Here is a 12499-nt window from a genome sequence, read left to right on the forward strand (position 1 = left end):
TATGTCACACATACATCTGGGAGTCTGAACATTCATCTCTGTCTGTTTACAGAGATTTAGACGAGCTGTGCAGAAGCTTCCTGTCTGGGATTCAATAACTCGTCGTCGTCCTATCCCCCCCCCCCCAAACCTCCCCTCTGCCCGACGTGTCAGAAGCCAAATGAGAAAGGAGCCTTTGTTAACCTGTCAAATATCTACACAAATTCACGTCAAGTACCAGCGGAGGATAACATATATACTCCAGAAGGAAAGGCATGATATGTATTCACAGGCGACAGGCCACGTTGTGATCGACACATAAATATGTGCAAACACCCATGAGCGGCACTTTCACCCTGACATTGCAAACAGGAGCGGCGTTGGAGTCGGCGGGGCGGGCCCGTCCTCGACTTTCCTAAAATGAAAGCGGCGTATCTGGTGAGTTACATATTCAAAGACTCCTCTAGCCACTTATTGAGCTAATGACCTGCTCAAACACATTACTGACTGCCAGATCGCCGCACTAAAAATAGCTCATCTTTGAAAACACGGCCGTTCTATCTGATCGCGGGGTGGGTTTTTTTTTCTCCTCGTCTTATCAAGCGCCTCGTAATAGACGTCGAACAGAAAAGCTTTCAGCGTCCCCTCTTTTTCAATTGAACAACGTGATAAGAAAAATCAGATCAGGGCTCATTCGAGCACCATCGGCAGCATGTTAAGTAAATTCTCCCCTTACGGAAAACTCAATCGGCCGCTTTTAATCTAACTATAGGAGGACTGCTCGGGCGTGGAGCCACGCCGCCGCTGAAACATGAGGTACTCCTCCCATGTTGAGGCGTCTGCTTCCTGTGTCCTGTGCGGTGGATTTGGCGGCGGCCTTTATATCTCACCGTGACCTCAGTCTAACCCCATCTATCACTCTCAGTTCATCCTCCCCTCCCTGTTGTCTACCACCTGCTGACAAAGCCCTGCGTCCACTGCAGACGCTCACGCGCCACCTAATCCTTAATCTCACCCTCCTGCATTAGTCGCCGTATTCCTAAAAATCTCCTCTTCTCCCCCTCCCATCTCCTCTCTTCCTCGACTCCCTCTTCTGTTTTCGATGCCATCTCCTCCTTCGCTTTCTACGCACACTTTTAACCCCCCCTTGCTTGCATCCGAATTCCTCTTCCTCTTCCTCTTCCTCCAGCTGCTCCAGCTGTTGTCTGTCCATTGACACAGTTCAAACAAAAGGGCTCGGAGCATCCTACAGCTGTGAACGTCGGAGTCGGAGGAGCGACGCCAAAACAGATGCACAGACGCGGCGGCGGCGGCGGCGGCGGCGGGCCGGTCCGGGCACGTCTTGCGGCTCGTGCGCTTCATGCTATTTAACGCCCTCAAACCCACGTTCTTCCTCTGCAGACAGACAAACAGGCACATGCACGCGTGCTTGTCGCAGGAGCCGGATTAAAGGCCGCGTAAACCATCGCGAGCGTGAATATTCTCATGACTCAGACCCCCCGCGGCCCCCGCACGGACACGACGACCTGCTCGGCCCCCGATCATCTCGGCATCCAGAGAGGAGGCAGCGGCGGCGGCGTTTTTTTTTTTTAGGTCTTATTGCATTTCCAGCATGACAACACAGATGGTCGGCCAGACAGAGAGATTGATGGGAGGCGGTGAGGGGGGGGGGGGGGGGTGCATGTGCTATTTATTGCGGGGAAGGCCGATAATGACACCGCAGCTCAGGTGGTGAAATGCACACCGGTTATTGTGCTCCAGCCGGCTGATGAAATAACAACGTTTAGGTGGCGTCCAACCTGCCCCTGCTCCGCCGGGGCCCCTTGGAAGATGACATGTTTTGTTTTTCTCACCTCACCCTCCCTCCCCCCTCCCTCCCCTTTTTACCCATGATGCCTTTCACCACAAGTGGGTTGAGATGGTCTCACAAGGCCTGTCTCCATGACAACCCGCTAGGATGGAGAGACCAGATCTGCTTTCTCTGCGGCGCCGCGCCAGCAGAGAAAACACACCTGATCGAGGGCCTCGTGTTCCCTTTGTGTCGTCAAGCTTTAATACTCATCCGGCGCTGTGAGCGAATGTGTGTTACGGTTCTTGGGGGACCCGACAGAAGAAGAAGAGATCAGAAAAACACACTTTTTTTAATTTATATTTTAAGGGGGAACACAATGGGAGGAAAAAAACAAACTGCAGCCTGTGGCTGTGCAGCTTTTTAGGGTTGACTCATAAAAGTCCTCCTTTACAGTTTTACCAATGACTCTGAACTCAAAGCATACACATACATTTTAAATAAATTAAATAAATTGCGTGTGGCTTTGTGAGGCGGCTCGGGGAGGAAAAGTTTGAGGATTACGAGGCGACACAAGGAAAGGCCGGGACGGATGTTAGCTCACGTTTCCAATGACCCTGGAACCTGGAGGCACATTACTGTCGCAAAATGCATGCCCCCCCCCCCCCCCCACACACACACACACACACACAGAAACATGGCAGATGGCAAAGCATCATGGGGGAGATTGGCACTCACTCTCTCACACCTCCCTTCTCACTCTCTTAAAAACACAGCCCACAGACACACAAATATACAGACGCGCACACATGCATGAAGACACACACGCACACAGACACACGCACGCACGCACGCACACACACGTTGAGGATCAGAGGCACAGGATGGAGCACGGCTTACTGCAGGCACGAGCCGCACCGCCCCGGTTACATTTTTAGCAGTGGAAATATAAACTATCTGAGGCTCTTCTCGAACAAGAAAACACACCTGTCACTCAAAACGCTGCAACGCTTCGCCCTGAATATTAATAACTCAGGAGACTTTTGGGAGCTTCGGCTAACTCTGGATCCGTCTTAATGCTGCAGGATGCTGGAATTAAACTATTCCCGATGTAGCAAACACCCAAATAATGTCATCGCGGGAAGCGTCGGCAGGTATGAACACGCCCGAGCAGAGGCAACAACACCGGTCTGAAGGTTGCAGCAATCTCACAGTCAACCTGCACGGAAGCAACTTTATTATGCGATTCATGATCCGGCAGTGGCACAAATATCTCATCCATCAACTCTGTATATCCATTTAAGTCTTCGTCCTCGTTATCAGTCGCTCTTTATTCTGATTCATTGATGACTTGTTTTCATTCGTGTCACTTTAAACGTAATAATTTGGCAGTTTGACATGTGGCCAAAAAGAAGACGTTTCAAGACTTTGAACTGTGCTAAATTAGGATTTGCGATTCTCCTCATTGCATTATTAATTGCTAAACTAAATTATGAATGCAGTGACTAATTGCACACTAAATCATTAGCTAACGCAAAACATAATAGCTTAGTTGATAATACAAGTGAATAATGAAGTTGACGCACACGTAAGGTGTGTTTTCTTGTGAAATTATAATTACTTCATTACATTCTTCAGCGTTTGCTTGTAGTGGACTCTCATGTCAGTGATGCTGTTTGTTTTTAATATTGAATAATTAGTTAGTTAATGAAAAGACCTTCAGTCTTGGCCTCTCTCTTTCAACCTCAATGAGACTCACTTGGTTAATTAAAGATGAATAATTACATAATAATAATATGTATTTGTTCTATTCATATTTTCACATGTTTTAATGGTTTGATGACATCACACTCGTGTAATTCTGTATTAGTAATCATGACTTATGATCTCTTTCTGCTTAAAGTGAGGTAAGTAAGTACAGACGTTACTTTAAGTCTATTTCTGTGGATTATTTGTTGTATCTGAAGGATTTAAATTTCCATTTCTTGAAAGCGTTATGCATTTTCTGTCTTCTTTTTTTGACAAAAGTATATGTAGACATCCAGGTATCGTGGCGTGTCTGTGTGTGTGTGTGTGTGTGTGTGTGTGTGTCTGTGTGTGTGTGTGTGTGTGTGTGTGTGTGTGTGTGTGTGTCTGTGTCGTTTCAGAGCTTTCAAACCTCTCTCACATGTCCCCAGTGTCTCCAGCGGGACGTTTATACTTTCATACTTTATTATGTGATCTTCAGAAAAAAAAACAGCATGATTTTCTTATTATCATGAAATAATGATATCCGAGTGATAAAAATAGCTCGTGTGGATCATGAGAAAAACAGAATAGAAAAATGGTTCCCGCCCACGTCCTCTCTCTGGCTTCCTCTGGCGAGGAGCAGGAGTTTTGCTTGAGGCCAATATTTAATTAACTCATCACCTGCAGCCATCAGGGCGTCGCGCAGAAGACACCAGAACGGCACCAGCGTCGACTTTTCTCAAATTGAAGTTTGATTTTCTTGCAACATCCTCCCCGTCTGACCCTTCCGCCTCGTCCTTTCAGTCACTAGCGACGTATTCACACACCAGTATCTCTGAACCAGCTGCTCCATCACTCAGAAGCGCTTAAAACTTTCTGGATGTGCTTCATATTTTGTTCGTCACGACCCCATTTCATAGCCAAGAAAACACGGATTTGCGTTTGAGGAACAAAAGGGAGGAGGGGGAGTGGGGGGCTGGCGAGGGAAGCGTGACTGAAATGGTCTCGCTCCCCGATCCTAATGCGGCAAAAAAAAAAATAATAACCAAACTAAGTTTCCCTCCCTTTGACCTCAATCTCCGCGCGTCTGAGGACATCGCAAAGCCGCTGCGGCCCGACAATAGAGCTGCATATGAACGCCCACGCGACATAAAAGGGGCTCCAAGGTCAAACAAACCACTGCGAGGAAGAGGCATCCAGCGATGGAGGCGTTGGCCTCGCACGAGCCCAGCAACAGATGGACCGCACGGCTCCCGCTAAGCAGGAAATGTATTACCAAAATGGTATAAAAGTACATATAGGGCAGATTAAGGGGATCAGAACAGAGGGAATCTAGTAAAAGTGTTTCTAGGCATGAAGTGAAAGTCACTGCTAGCGGATGAAGAGTCAGCTTCATCTTAACGTTTCCTTTAAATGAAGTAAAATCATTAAATATGGATATATGAGTGGTAGAACATTTTGTACCACAATGTTTTTACATTATTCTCTAACCATTATGTCAACGACTAATGCTCCTTTAATTCATCTCTAATGGGACGCCACCTGTTTTTTCAGGTGTTGCGTTCCCGTACCAACTGCTTCTGATTACCGTGGAAAAATGTCAAATGAATGTAAATTTGTAGATTTTGAAAAGAGACAAGAAAAGCAGATTATGTATGAATACTTTCACATCTTAAATACGCTGCTTTAAAAACAGACTAAATGGGCATGAGTCGCAGTTGCAAAAACACCTGAATGTTGTTTCTAATATTTATATTTGTGTGACGAAGGTGAGAAAGGTAAAGAGTTTTAAGATAAAATAAGATAATCCTTTATTAGTCCCTCAGGAGGGAAATTACAGGATTACAGCAGCACTGCTCACAAGCAAATAAAGACAAAATAAAAAAATATCAGTAAAAGGCTATTTAAATATACAGATGGACTAAAAAGCATTGTATAAAAGTACTTAAACATGCTTAAATGTAGGAGTCAGTGTGAGTATAAATGCTTTAACGTGTCCCACATCTGCTTCCAGAGCAGCTCTGCGTCACACTGTCGGGTGAAATCCTCACAGCTTCGATTACGACAATTTTCATGCTTTGAAATAAGTTGAAGGATTACTCTCCCCTCCATGAGCTGAGTCAATTTTTCAAACCCCCTTAGGCTCATAAACCTCTTTCAAACCCCCTTTGGGCTAATGCCAAAAATGCAATGTCATCCAGCGAAGACGTGTCTGTTTTTTTTTTTTTCTTCTCCTTCTTCACAAAAAAAAAAAAAAAAATCCAACAATGTGCTGATACAGTTTCCCCTGACAGATGTAGGTTTTCACCTGACAGCGGAGGCATCTGCACACAGACACCTACGCCACGACTGAAACGACGACTCACAAACACACAAACATATTTTCCTAATTTCCCTCTGCAACCTCTCTCTCTCTCCCTCTCCCTCTCTCTCTCTCTCTCTCCCTGTTGCTCGCTCCTTGGAGGCAGCCCATCTTTTGTGCAGCGACTCATTACGCAGGCTGACGGTTGAGTCCTTGTCAACTCACTGTCCAATTAGCATATCTGAGGCTGGCACTCGCTCTCGTCCTAGCGGGAGAGGGGACTGTATTTACATACTGATGCCCACATAGTTATGCACTTGCATGTACGGCCCTAATTGTTACACGGCTGTGACATACGAGGGAAGTGGCATCGTGTAAAATGACGCCATTGCAGAGGGTTTGCATCTTTGCATGAGTCCATAAGTCTGTCATTCCCAATATATTCATTTTTCTCATGCTTCCATATACGGCAAAATGTTCATAAGAGGATGAGAAAAGGTGTCAAAAGCTCATATCTGATTATCCTAAGAATAATTATATTAATTGAAAACAAAACAGAATGTTCATTACTCAACTAAATGATAAATACAAAGAGTGATTACACACTAAATCATTAGCTAACACAACACATAAAAGCGTCGCTGATAATACAAATGAATAATAAAGTTGATGTACCAAGGTGTGTTTTCTTGTGAAATTATAATTACTTTATTATTCATTACATTCTTCAGTGTGTTTGCTTTTAGCTGACTCTCATGTCAGTGATGCTATTTGTTTTTAATATTGATTAATCAGATGGTTGATTACAGAAATCAACGCTCTTCAACCAATGAGATGATCTACAGATCTATTTATCTATCTATATATGTCTGTCTGCTTCACTATCATCTCTCCATAACACACACACACACACACACACAGTCATCCACGGACATCTCAGCCAATTAGTGCGCGTCTCCTGGAAGCAGGATGAGGCTCCATGACAACAGAGAACACCTTCATCCTCCTGGACGTCATCGTCGTTGTCGTCACCTCGGGGGCCCGTCAACATATTTCAATTGTGCTTCATTAATCAGACGCGCCAGCCATTTGTTTTTTTTTCACCCTCCATTCTCCAGCAGTTTAGCAAAACCTATACACAGATCAGTCAGGAGACGAGGATGTCTGGCGTGGAGCAGATCCCGGGGCTTGTTGATAAGCGCGTCTCGAGAGCGATAACGGCGGCGTTGAGTGCTCGTCTTTAATAACCTCACATTGATTGATCATCCGGCGTGGAATCTACAACCAACGGGGACGTCATCCCTAATGTAATCTCTGCAAATGGTCTTCAAATGAATACGTCATTTAATTGGTTGATAGGATGAATGGCATCCTTTGCATTTACAGGCAGAATATTGAAATACCAACATACAATACACCATCGTGCCTCGTTCGCTGTTGCCCACTTGCGTGCATCAATCTTTGGAGTCATGCCTTCATTCCTTATTTGTCTATGTAGAATATCTCCGGCCTCTTTTGGTGGTGCTTATTAATTTCCTGGAGAAGCACTGCTGTGTCTTCTTGGCCCGGGATCCACTTTTTTTTTTTCCTGCTGTGTATTTGCGCTGCCATGGCATCACCTGTCTGGATCGGTCACGTGATTTGTCGTCCGCTGAGAGCTCATTATCGCACAACACTGTTCTGACTGAGCCCACCTGAATACACAACCGACATCTCACACACCACTTAATGTTTGGTACGTGGCAATAAAAATGAAACGCGGAATCACCGACGACTTCTATACGTGATCATGAACCTGAAGAGTTCACCGCTGAATAGAAATGATTGCTGAGGGCCGTGTGTGTGTGTGTGTGTGTGTGTGTGTGCTGGTGGACAAACCCCATTCAGGTGCCACAAAGCAGACCGGCCTTTGCAGCTCTGACGCTAACCAGCCGCTGCATGGCGTCCGGATGGAGATGAGATTTGTGACGCCAAATGAATCTCTCCTTGGGGGAAGATAAAGTTGTGAGTAGAATTGAAAACCGGAGTAATGGGGTAGAAAAAAGTGAATTTGTCCTTCGTCTCATTGCCGGAATCAGACGGAGAGAGAGAGAGAGAGAGCGTCTGAGTATAAGAGACGAGATGAAATGCTTGTCAACGGTAACGGACTCGCGCACGGATGCTTTTCTTCCCCGCCAACGACTCGCCATTACTCTCACCTCCGTCAAACAAATACTTCATCCAACCTGGCATCCTTCAGCGCCACGGAGACAGCGTAATCATGAAACGCCACAAACAAATGTGAGGCTGCATTCAAGAGACGTGTCAACCGGTCCTCACTATCACCACACACACACACACACACACACACACACACACACACACACACACACACACTTCACAGTCTGCAGAGTGAAAGCTGGACGTTGTCCTCTTTCCCTCCTGCTTGTGAAGGTCTTTAGCAGAACTGTTGCACTGATGCAATGAAGCTGTTCTTTCACTAACTGGCACACGGACGGGTGCCAAAAGCTTTTGTTCTCTTGCATCTGTGGAGCCGACGAAGAGGATAAGGGTGGAAGAGTCGGGGGGGGGGGGGGTCTATTTGTTTGGATATTTTAAAATGTAACTGGACCAGGGCCACTCTAGCGGCTCTGCGAGGCTCACTTAGCACAGCGGTGCTGTGAGCAAAGCGCTAACATCAGCACGCTCACGATGACAATGCTAACATGCTGATGTCAAGCACATGTAGCCTAATGCTAGTTTAGTGCATGTGCATGCTAAAATGGGCTAATTAGCTGATGATGGCGCCAGGTGAAAAGTTAAGAGGTCATCAAAGTGATTGCGATTCATCCTGAGGAGGACATGAATGGCTGTTTTTCTTTTTTAAAGTAATCCATCCTATACAAAGAAATGTAGGACAGATTACCCCAAAGGGCTAAAAAAGCTAAGCTAATCATGTGTTGTCTTTTGCCACACAACATGAAATCCAGTGCTATAATAACATGCCCCCATATACAATGTTACTGTCCACATTATTATTCATCCAACTGAATAAAGCAAACGTAAATGAAATTCTTATTCCACATTTCGCAAAATGCTGTGGCACTCGTCCAGCCCAAATGAATTCATCCAGCTCTCTATGCATGGAGGAGTTTTTCACTCCAGGAGTTGCACATACTCTTGAGGTCTTGTCAAGTGCTTGAGGCAAGGTGCAGAGAATATTCCAGGATCCAAAGCATTTATTTGCTGGCTAACTGTGCGCTTCAAAAGTCGACGCCGTTCGCTCTTTTTTTCTCCGATTTCTAAACAGGCAGTTTGTCTTGCGCTTCGTCAGCCATCTTGCCAGTCAGCCCTCCCCTCCTAATGACTCCTGTCAGTCATGGATGTAACTGTCAAAGCGAGTCAATGGCTGCACCTTCCCACTTCTCGTCATTGGATAATGGGGCTGCGCACTTCAACACATTTAGCTATTTTCAACGCAAATGTCAGCAGACAAGACACGCTCTCGTGTCCCTCGTCATGCAATGAGAAGAAACTTTGGTTTTTTTTTGTGTGCAAAAGAGCGAAATGTCGTTCGGGAGAAGCAGAAGGAGATATCTGTTGAAGTGGAGAGGCGGGTTGACAGAGGACAGCTCGGCAGAGGCAGCAGGGAGATGATGCCCTCTTTTGCATAAGGAGGGTTGGGGGAGGGGAGAGAAGGAAGATGAAGATGTCTTCAGATGTGGCAGTTGTGATGAAAAGAGAGGCAAACGACTGCAGACAAGAGGTGGAGAAGAGGGGAAGAGGAAAGAGGTGGTGGTGTGTGTGTGTGTGTGTGTGTGTGTGTGTGTGTGTGTGTGTGGGTGGGTGGAGGGGGGGGGGGTTGCATTATTCATCCCTGCTGACCCATCAGAATCTCTGATTCATGTGGAGAAGGGCATCAGTCAAGTCACAACCCATCGCTCTGCCTTCACTCATACGCACACACGGAAACACAGACACACAATGAACACACACATCACTGCCAATGATGTCCCGGTTAAAAATAATACAGGGATTGGTCTTCAGCGGTATATTGTTCAATTAAAAAAACATAATGACATTCTGGATGGTGATGTTTCGTAAATCTTTCTGCACATAACTTTAAGGTTTTTTTTGTTGATAATGTGCAAAACTGATGCCACACTTTATTATACTATACTTGTTTTTAACAAAACTGTGATATTGTTCCACGATATCGATGTAAAATGTATTTGTTAATGGAAGCTGCCACAATTATGTGTAAATGTTTAATGGATATGTGATGATGCACAGTCATTATTTCTGGAGAGAATAGTTATGCATATGTATCATGAAATGTGATCTTAACTGCAGCAAATAGTTGTGTTATATGTAATTGTTGTTCATTTATGTTCCCATAATTACATACAACGCAAAGCCGATATGGTTCAAATCAATATTAAAAGAGATTTGTTTTTAATGTCAATTTACATTATTATATATAGCTAATGTATGCCGGTCATAAATAATCAGATGGATGTTAAGTGACAGAAATTCCATAATTGTGCTTTGCCTGTGGGGACGATGTCTCCCAGGAGACGCCCTGATTAAAATAAAGGTTAAATTAATAATTGTACTGCACATCCTGGATCCTTCACTGCTCCTCCTGAAGTGTATTCTCCTCCTAATTGAAGTCTTTCTTTGGTTTGTTTGTTTTTTAATGAAACTCTTCTGACTCTGGGCTCCATGAATAAAATTGACCTGACATACGTTTGGAATATTTGAAATGTGACTTGGATGAAAAGCTGCGAAGTTATCCATAAATACACATTTCAACGATCTCCTTAATATGTTTTATAACGTCAAACATATTGCCCAGACCCCTAATGGGTTCATTCTGCATGCTTGTCGGCATTGTTTTCCAGCATCCCCCTGAATAAACAAGTGGAGGAGCGGAGCAGACAGAGCGCTCGCTGTTTGGGAGGCTTTGAAAAGGTCAATTAATATCAATGCCGAGACAACAACAAAGTTTCTGTCTGCTTGTAATACAGGTGGCGACGCTCCCAGCATCAAAGTGTCTGTCCTTCCAGCTGACTGCTGCAACAAGAGCTTCTGACGAAGAAAAAAAACACACACAAAAACCCATTGGATGGGTATAACATTTAACACAAGGGTTGGAAAGTAGAGAGCGGAGCAGTTATAGGATAATGGTGCCGCGCGACTGGGAATAATACTTCAATGAGGCCTTTGACGTGAAACCCAAGCTGCTCCGCTGGGAGCGCGAGTCATCTGGCATATTCCAGTCTGGATGGATCTTACGCTGGTATCTGCTTGGAAGGAGCAATAACCCATAGAGGCCTGTGGTTGAACCCCATAAAAAAAGGCTATTTAAGGGACTGCATGCCATCACTCATTTCATAAGCTAGCGCCGCTAACAGGGCTGACATGAATACCTGCGGGGCCGAGCATCTCTCGGCTTGTATAAGAGCTCATTTGATCTGTTTCCCAAAGACAGAGACACACAGAGGGGGATGCGTGTAGTTCAATAATTCCTTGCCTTTATATAATAACTTTTCCCAGTCGAGATAATGCACATATTCAAGGCCCTCTCGTGGAGGTGGGCCTGGAAAATGTCAACTCTACTAAAGAGAGGAATCCATGTGTAAAAATGGCTGATTCAAAATAATTAGGGATGTGGAAATGGTCTGGAACAATAACCAGCAAACGCACGGTGCCCTAGGGAACATTTCCCATCTGTGTGTGTGTGTGTGTGTGTGTGGGGAGGAAGACCTCCCTCAGATTCACCCACCACGGTGCAATTTTCCAGTTTTACACACAGGCCACGCAGCGGAAATACAGGAAAAACCTAAACAGACATTCGGAGTGTATACATGATTAAATCCCAAACAAGCAATAGCCCCAGGAAAATGTGTCAGGATGAATCGATGTATCATTAAATTACACTCCGCCTGTCCGCATGAGTGGCTGCTTTGACTGCAAATCCAACTGTGTGTGTAATTATAGACACATCCGAGAGGTCTATGGACTACAAAAGATCTATCTGTGCAGATGGGCTTGTTTTAAGTAAAGCTTGGGAGTAGCACACGCAGCTGACACTCTATTGTCTGGAGTTGGGTTAAATAAATCCATTTGCCTTTGCCACCTGGTGCCTTCCACACCTCCAATACCTCTCTAATATTGGAATAATAGCCCATAAGGATTATTAATATGCCTGTGATCGCCCCCTCAGAAGTGTTAAGTGTGACGTTATCATAATAGGATTCCTACTTTGCCGTGGCATCTTTCTAATACCACGATGATGATATTTAGAGCTTCCTCCTTTTAAATATCCGTGACAATATAGGATGCAGGTGCTGGATTTGTTGTTTTTTTTTTTTCTTTCCACGAGGGTTCAGTTCTGCAATGCTATTGTGTGTATTCTTCCTTTTTTTTCTACTTAAAAAAATAGGAGTTGACACCACACTCGTGATACCTGGAGAGTGTTTTAAATGGCCACCAGGAAAGAAAGAAAAAAGGCACTTTAAATGAGAGCGCAGGAGGAACAAAGGCTTTGCCAGTCTGCCCCGGTCCCTCACGCTGCCCAGCCAACAATAAGGAGGGGGTGAGGGGGTGAGAGGGTGAGGGTGGGGGGGGGGGGGACGCGCGCAGAGCCTCGTCGCGCGCACAGCCTCGTCGCCAACCAGCCTGCTCTGCACAACCTCTCGGTCTGATTTCCACCCAAA

General features: G+C 45.2%; 1 protein-coding gene across 16 annotated transcripts in view; it reads right to left on the reverse strand.

Annotated features, from left to right (window-relative positions):
• Positions 1 to 12499, reverse strand: part of LOC137805068 (receptor-type tyrosine-protein phosphatase S-like) — a 66380-nt gene that overhangs the window by 53303 nt on the left and 578 nt on the right. The window lies entirely within an intron of this gene.

Source organism: Clinocottus analis, unplaced genomic scaffold (genome assembly GCF_023055335.1).
Source record: "Clinocottus analis isolate CAN_PGR_092001 unplaced genomic scaffold, fCliAna1.0.p SCAF_11, whole genome shotgun sequence".
In the NCBI taxonomy this organism is placed as follows: Eukaryota; Metazoa; Chordata; class Actinopteri; order Perciformes; family Cottidae; genus Clinocottus; species Clinocottus analis.